This window comes from Pyxicephalus adspersus, chromosome 1, assembly GCF_032062135.1.
Source record: "Pyxicephalus adspersus chromosome 1, UCB_Pads_2.0, whole genome shotgun sequence".
Lineage (NCBI taxonomy): Eukaryota > Metazoa > Chordata > Amphibia > Anura > Pyxicephalidae > Pyxicephalus > Pyxicephalus adspersus.
Window position 1 is genome coordinate 89,285,450 of NC_092858.1, and position 7,829 is coordinate 89,293,278.

Genomic DNA, 7,829 nt, shown 5'->3' on the forward strand with positions numbered 1-7,829 from the left:
TATATATATATATATATATATATATATGTGTGTGTGTGTGTCAATCTTGAGTAGATAAGTTACTTATGCTAGCTTTCAAATTTCCTGTGTAGGTCACTAAATAGGAGTTTCACATATTTAAATATAATGTTTTTGACATTCTCACATACAAAACTCCTTTTTGTCATTTGTTTCCAGACCTGTGCTTTTTCTCCTCTATTAAGATGACACTTCTCTTATCTGATCTTATGCTTTATGAATAATAAAACTATACACCCTGTTCCAAGGCTCCCTGGCACTACTCATCTGTGCTGGTTGGTGCTATGCCCATGTGATTGTGTGGGCTGCAGGTCATCAGTCACACACCTATGCCATGTACCAATACCTTGCAAAACTGGTTAAGTGACTTAAAATTCCCCAAAGGAGTGCCTAGTCTAATCAATGCTGAATATGATTGTAGACTGGTATGAGAACAACTGTGAAAAAAGAATTGTTGGTATATGCAATAAAGTACTAGGACATTTTGTTATAGGTTACTACAATGCCTGCACACAATATTATTAAGCTTATGCAATGGAAAATGAGGTTTGTTTGTTCAAGCTTACAGTACCGCCAATAAAATACAATCAATTTTTCGCATATGGAAAAAGATAATAATGCTTGTTAGTTTATCCAAGGATAATATGTTATTGGCTTCTGACTAGTTGACAGTAATATAGGATTTAATATAGGATTTAAAGCCCAATTACACACAGCAATCAGACAAGCCGAATATTTAAAGAAATCTTGTTGATTAGTGTAAATTCTAAGTGTTACTAGTATTGTAACTGTACTTTGAAACTTCAAAAACCTATTGTGTAGCTTTACCTTGGCACTTCAGGGTAATGGTAATCCTACTTGAAATCAGACTTGTGGTCAAGATGTGTGTTTGGTAAGAACGATATGAAGATACTACCAATTACAGGCAGGTATTACCAACAACTGAGATGGAAGGGGTTAGTCAAGATAGAAAGGGCTGCAGAAGATATTCCTGGCTCTGTGTAGTGTCCCAACTCATTCCCTTGAGAAGAAAAATCTAGTCAACCAGGATAAAGAGGTTAGTGAGGATGGATAAACCACACCCAAAACAAAGAGGTAAAAACCAGGACTGAGCTATTCAGCGAGGATGGAGAGGTTCAGCCAGCATGAGGGGTCAAAGTCAGGATAGATGGGTCAGACAGGATTAAGGGGATGCATGCAGGACTGAGGGGTCAGCTAGAATGAAGATTTAGGCCAGGATGGAGGAGTCGACCAGGGTGAAGAGGTCAGCCCTGTGTTGCCAAGTTTGAATTGTGTGTTGGGTAAGAATGGCATGCAGATATTACCAATGACAGGCAGACATTACCCACAACAACTAGGATGGTGAGAGCTAGTCATAAAGGAGAGAGATATTTGCAAATGCAGCAGAAGGTTTTCCTGTCTCTGTGCAGCGGCCCCGGGTAGTGTCTTGGGAGGAAAGGTCTGCAAAAATATAGAGGTCAGCTGTCTGTTCCATTAGGGAAATGTCCTTTCACTTCCTGTCCGAAAGATGCAACACCAAGGTAAAGCATGTCTCCCAAAGTAAGGAGAAGTTTTTCACTATGAAAAATTTAAGATGTGTTATTCTGATATCAGTATTTGCCCCTCGTGATATGGTATTGTCAAAACAGTTGAATTCGGTTGCAGAGGTGCACCTGGGATAGAAACTACACAAGGTACTTGATAAAGCACTGAGCTGTCATATTTCTGTTCTGAAAAGTCTTCATGTTCTGTGTTTGTAAGTTGTAAATGAATAATAATTGCTTCATGGTTTAAAATGTCATGAGCAGTTCATGTGAAAAGACAAACACACCCCAGGTCTAGTTTTAGTTTAGGAAACTGGGCAATTGCCTATGGTCCTAACCTTCTTTATTGCCTCAATCGACAAGGAGCAGGAATGTTGTGAATTGTTAACCCCCATTTTATATGTTTAACCCTCATTTTGTCTGAAATCATCTCTGACACATACAAACACATACACTAGCAAAAAAAAAAATAATAATTTGTTGATCTTTGTTACGATGTTTCATTTTAAAATTGAAGAAGAAATGTTTATCTAATTAATTAAAAAGCTAATTTGGCAACTCTCAGGCCCATTGAAAAAAAAAGGCAATTAGGCTTCGATTTCCCCATCATTATAAATATTAAAATATTTTTTTACTTATCAATAGAAAGGCCTAAATTGCCCTCAGAACAATATAGAAAAGACATTTTTTTTTACTTAATTCACAGATACTTCAAGCTATGAAAACAATTTTTAGTGCACTGAAACTGAACAGGAGAGGGATGAAGTCAAACCAGTGGCACCTTAACAAGCATAGTAGAACAAAGTCCAGTTTTCATTAACATCATCCCTAGCAAAATCTGTTCTTCCATCCAGCTTGTAACGCATCAAAAGTACTAATTTTTTGCAGAACGGTGATGTAATTTATGAATGAATACTGGCGGTGCTACAAAATGAACAAATTAAATAGACCCAAACCAAGCAGTTAAAAAACACAGCAAAAAATAGGTAAGGAAATAGGAAAATAAGAAAATATAATAATAAAGTAAATAATAATATCAGGGTAAATGTGTGTGATAATAAAGAGTCAAAAAGAAAAAAACTTTTAAAGAAAAATGAATTCCACAGTTGTAAGATTCTTTCCTACCGAAGTCATTGTCAGTACTCCTGATGCTCGCTGAACTGGCTGTCAAACTGGACAGAGCTGATCTTCTAGTAAAATTATTTTGGATTGGTAGTTCATTTGACAACTGCTTCAGGTACCCTGGAGGATTTAGCTGTCAATTTAATGTCTTAGTCATGCTTTGCATATTAAAAGTTGCTGTCAGAAATACTAAGTGGAATGGGTGAAGTGAGTTACCCAGTTGACAGCCCAGACCCACATATTACAACAGGAGAACTGTTCCTGGGCTGTAATCTAAACCCCTCTTGTGTAAAGTCTCTTATATAACCTGGTATAGACCAGTAGATGCCCATATGTGCATTTTGAAGTAGTTGAGGAATGTGCAAAACACTTGGAAAACTTATTATTGGTAATGTGCTGAACATCATATATCCTGGTACAATTCTACTCCCATAGTCTGCAATTTTTTACCAAGGTTCTTGATCTGTATCTGCAACAGTTCCTTCCTCAAATAATGTCCACAAACAGTACACAATGTTACAACTGAAATACAATACACTGTGATGTTGTTAGACACCTACAGACACCAATAGATTTGATAAAACAATTGGAGCTAAAGCTAAAAAGATGTACAATGTACATTCAACAAATCATTACCGATCCATTTTTTGTTCTCTATACTTGTGAAGTCATTGGATGTGTTGGTAAATCCCTATCAGATGTATGGATTATATCATGCATAAAAAGGGATCTTGTACAGCCAGCATTTTGAAAAATGGCCATAATGTTGCAATGTATACATTATTATTTGATTTCCGATTGCAAAATCAATTAGATTAGTTGTTCCAGATCTACCAATGTATACCCACCCTAACAATAGTGTTTTATTTGGTTCTTTTATGTGCCAATCAAAGGGGTGTCCTGTGTTCAGCATATGACCTCTGATAAAGCAATCTTACATGTCCCTATTCAGCTTATGGTTTATTCTTTGACCATTTACAATATACAAAAATGTAAAGCTAATTTTGTATTAATATAGGAGGCATGTGTACACTTACTTGAAGCTCTGGGTCTTTGATCTGCAGTGATTAAACATGAAACTGTCTCTGTGGAGGAGATTTCTGTAATAATGCCCAATCACTGCTGAAGATCTCCCCTCCTGCAGATCTCAGCAGGCATCTTGTGGTAGTTTGGCCTGCTGGGTTCTTGACAATTAATGTACAGCACAATGATTATTTCACTATAATTTTTTTTTACGTAAAACCCGGGTTTGCGAAGGCATCAGGTGCACAGAAAGTGAACTGATAACCTTTGTGATTTTTAAAGAATATCGTCAAATGAAAGTTTTGGTGCCCAGAGTTCAGCTTTAACGTTTTGCCCATTCAGGCACAGGGAATGTTTATCTCTTTAGTATATGCATCAATGAACAAACAGTGTCCAGGTCAAACAAAACTGCTGACATATTCCTCCTCACTACTGGCCGCTGCAGAGTGATGAAAGGATAACAGCAAACAAGCATTCACCCGAACATTCATTTCTTTGGGGTGGCAGAAGACTTAAATGTAATTTATTAAAGGATGGGTGTATTTGATTACCTTTTTAGGTGTAAATGTTTTGAATTGTAGGGAATTGTAAAAACCTTTCAAATGGTAAATTTATACTTTCTTTCTGTTTCAGTAAAAATGGTCACTGGGACAATTAATGGGGTTAATCTCCCTAGTGGGGAAACATACAATAAACAAATATTAAATGGTCTATTCCTTTTCTATTAGTTTTGCCTTTATGTACATTAATGCCTGTAGCAGAGGGCAGAGTGATGACTTCACTAGTGTGGTGATCTGTTCCTATTTTACTAAGCTGGAGACAGATCAGTAATCAAGACAGATTGTCTAACTGCAATGGAGAAAAGTAAAGTCACCAAGTATGCTTGGATCAAAAGGCCGGCTGAACATAATTATTACAAATTACATTTTGTAACATTGATGTATTTCATATGTATATATGAATGCATATAAAAATGTATATACTGTTTCTTGGAGTTTAGCTTTGAGAGGTATGCATGGCCTAAAGACTGTAGTATGAGGTAATTATAAAAGTATATGATAACAGTACAAAGTTCTTGTTTTAGACACATCAATTCCTTTATATGAACACAGCCATAAACTGAACAAACATATAAAAAGTGAAACAAGGAGTGCTACTAGACTAGGTCTTGCTAAGAAGGTCAAACGTCATCCTTTTCCTTTATGGGCCCAATAATGCTTGTGGTGCATTAACGTACATGCATTACCATGTGTTACTTGTCTTGGTAAGGCAGCCAATTTATATTAATGTGATGCTATTACCTTACCACACATTGCATGTGACCCTTTTTAGCAGCACACCGCAACACTCAGTTGCATTCCACTATAACATATGTTAAGAGGTCATTCACAATAAAATAAGGGGCATCGGCAAGCACTGTACAGTAGGTGCATTGCAGGAACATTTACATTACCTCAATCCACAAATGTTACTGGACCCAAAAAGAAGATAGGTCCTAAAGTTTAAATTTTAAAAGTCAAATGATAGGTCCTAAAGTTTAAATTTTAAAGTTTAAATGATAGGCCCTAAAGTTTAAATTTTAAAGTTTAAATGATAGGCCCTAAAGACTAAAGCCAGGTGGCTCTGCCACAATTACATGGGGTGTGTTAATATTTATGGGCACCATTTTTGGGTTTCTTCCATCCATGGTGATTGTGGGCCTAAAGTTTTTGGATTTACTTTTTTCCTTTAAGCAGAATTCTACATATACCTATTTTACCTGCCAAATATTTTTAATTTTGTTTTGTGATTTACAGACCTCATAAGTCACAGTAAGGAGTTTGACACCATTACGCAGTATTGCAAACTTTTTTCCTATGTTGCCTGCTTCTTCGACTCTGAAGTCATCCCTATGTACCGTACCTCCTCTTTAAAACTTTCAATACAAACTTTCTCTTCCATCCTGCAGTGCCTGAAAATGTGACAGATCAACATCCTCCTTTAGCAGAACCTGTATAAACTGCTTTAAAATGTGACACCACCTATTTTTTTCTTTATAACCTATTAATAGTGTTATGCTATATTTGTTTATTTAATACGACTTTTATTTTTTTCTCCCCTTAATTATTAAAATAATAATGTCTGCTTCAAACATACATGTTCAACAAATAAAATACTGTTGACTAATGTACCCAAAACTTATATTAGCTGAGTAATTCCTGAAACAAACAGATGAATAACGCCATCTGAAAATGCCCACATAGACAATAGATTAAAAAGCTGAACTTTGGAGTGTCAGTCTACAAAGAAAAAGCTAAAACTTCATGGATTATTTAGTTATGAGGCTTTACTTATGTGATATAGGTGTCACTTAACAACAAACTGTTTCTGGTACTTGGAGTAACAATATGACATGTACAGCAGCAATAGGCTACTGTATATCAGCCTGTTGTAGAACTACAAATGTCAGCAAAAATCATCGTAAGAACAATTCCATAATAAATAACAGAGGCAATACATGTCCCAAGTGATGGGCCAGAGCCCAAACATTGCTTGCAACAGCTGGATTTCATAAGGTTAACAAGCATTTGATTATCATCACACATGAATGACAGAAGTTCTCGTAATTGTTTCCAAACATTTTCCAACATTAAAATTCTGCAGTTCATGGAGGGTTTTTACCTTTTCACACAAGCTGAGGGAATTATTTTATTTACTGTAGGTACAATAAACTTTTCTTTTTGAATATACAGCCATCAAGAATATAAATACACTTTGTGGACATAAAATGCCTTTGTGAAGATATTGCCTTGTAATAATAAAGCTCACATTATCACTGTACAGCTGTGGGTGCGACTCAGCAAGCTGCTTACAGAAAAGTAATAGGGGCGAGTACAAGACCAGGAAACTTGCAATAAGAGAGAGTGTAGAAGTGACTGGTCTCCATTAAAGGTACATACCAGTGTTCTATGAATAATACACATTATTTATTTAGCTTTGATGTCAGCTTGTCTTTTAAGTTGATAAGCAATATTCTAATATATTTACATTTCAATATCCATTGTATTCGATATGTGATCTACCTGTTTTTGGATGGCCTGAATTTGCTTCACAGTAGCCCATCCAGGGCTCACCTTCAATCAAAAGACAAAATAATATTCTCAATACTAAATTACATTTATCTCATGATCACAATAGGGATTCAATCTGTTACAATGTTGAAGCTTTTTGATTGAAGTCATATTTTATTTCCTTTTCTATTATGAAACATGAATGTGTGTTTCTGGAATGTCATTGATGTGCAGCTTTGTAGTTTCTGCTTTGCTTTCCTAACCCCTTATTCTCCTTCATTAAAGATGCAGTTTAACCCAGTATAACCAGTTCTGGGTGGATGTCACCTTTCTCACCCAGTCACAGGTACCAGGCAGAGACAGATTCCTGGGATATGGGAGTGGCTGGTCAACTGTGCCAAGGCAAACACATGGTTCTGCAGAGGTCTAGGGTGCCCTCCTGTGGTTGTTGCTGAGAATACACAACCTGGCTATTGGAAATTTAATTTACCCAAGAGCAGTGAAGAAAGTGTAGTAAAATGTAGAATCCAATCCTAAATACAATCTTCTTTCTTGCTTTATTTGCTCTAAAAGGAAAAATTGTTAATTCTGATTGGTTACTTTCACTGCATATTGCCTTACAAACAAAATTCACAACTGGTCTTTTCTCATTACTTTATGAAAAATATGAAAATACTTTATGTAAAATTGAATGTACTGCTCTGCATAATATGTTGGAGCTATGTAAATACTATTTTTTATTATTAATAAAAATAAATGTATATATTTTTAAATGACTAAATTAATAATTAAATTCTCTGATATAGATAAGAGAATAAAAGAAAATACTTATGTTATTCCTTATTGACAAATTATTGCATGGTGATTTAAAGGCACAGTTGCTTGTTATCCAAATGGATCAGTGGCTGACATAGCTAACAGTGAGCTCCTGTGCATAAATTACCTGGACCATTTTTGAATTGTAGCTCAGCACTGCAGATTATGTTGACATTGTTTAAAAAAATGATGTTAATAATATTAAAATATTAATATATTTTTGACAGTGGAGGGAAATGTACAACACATAAGGTTT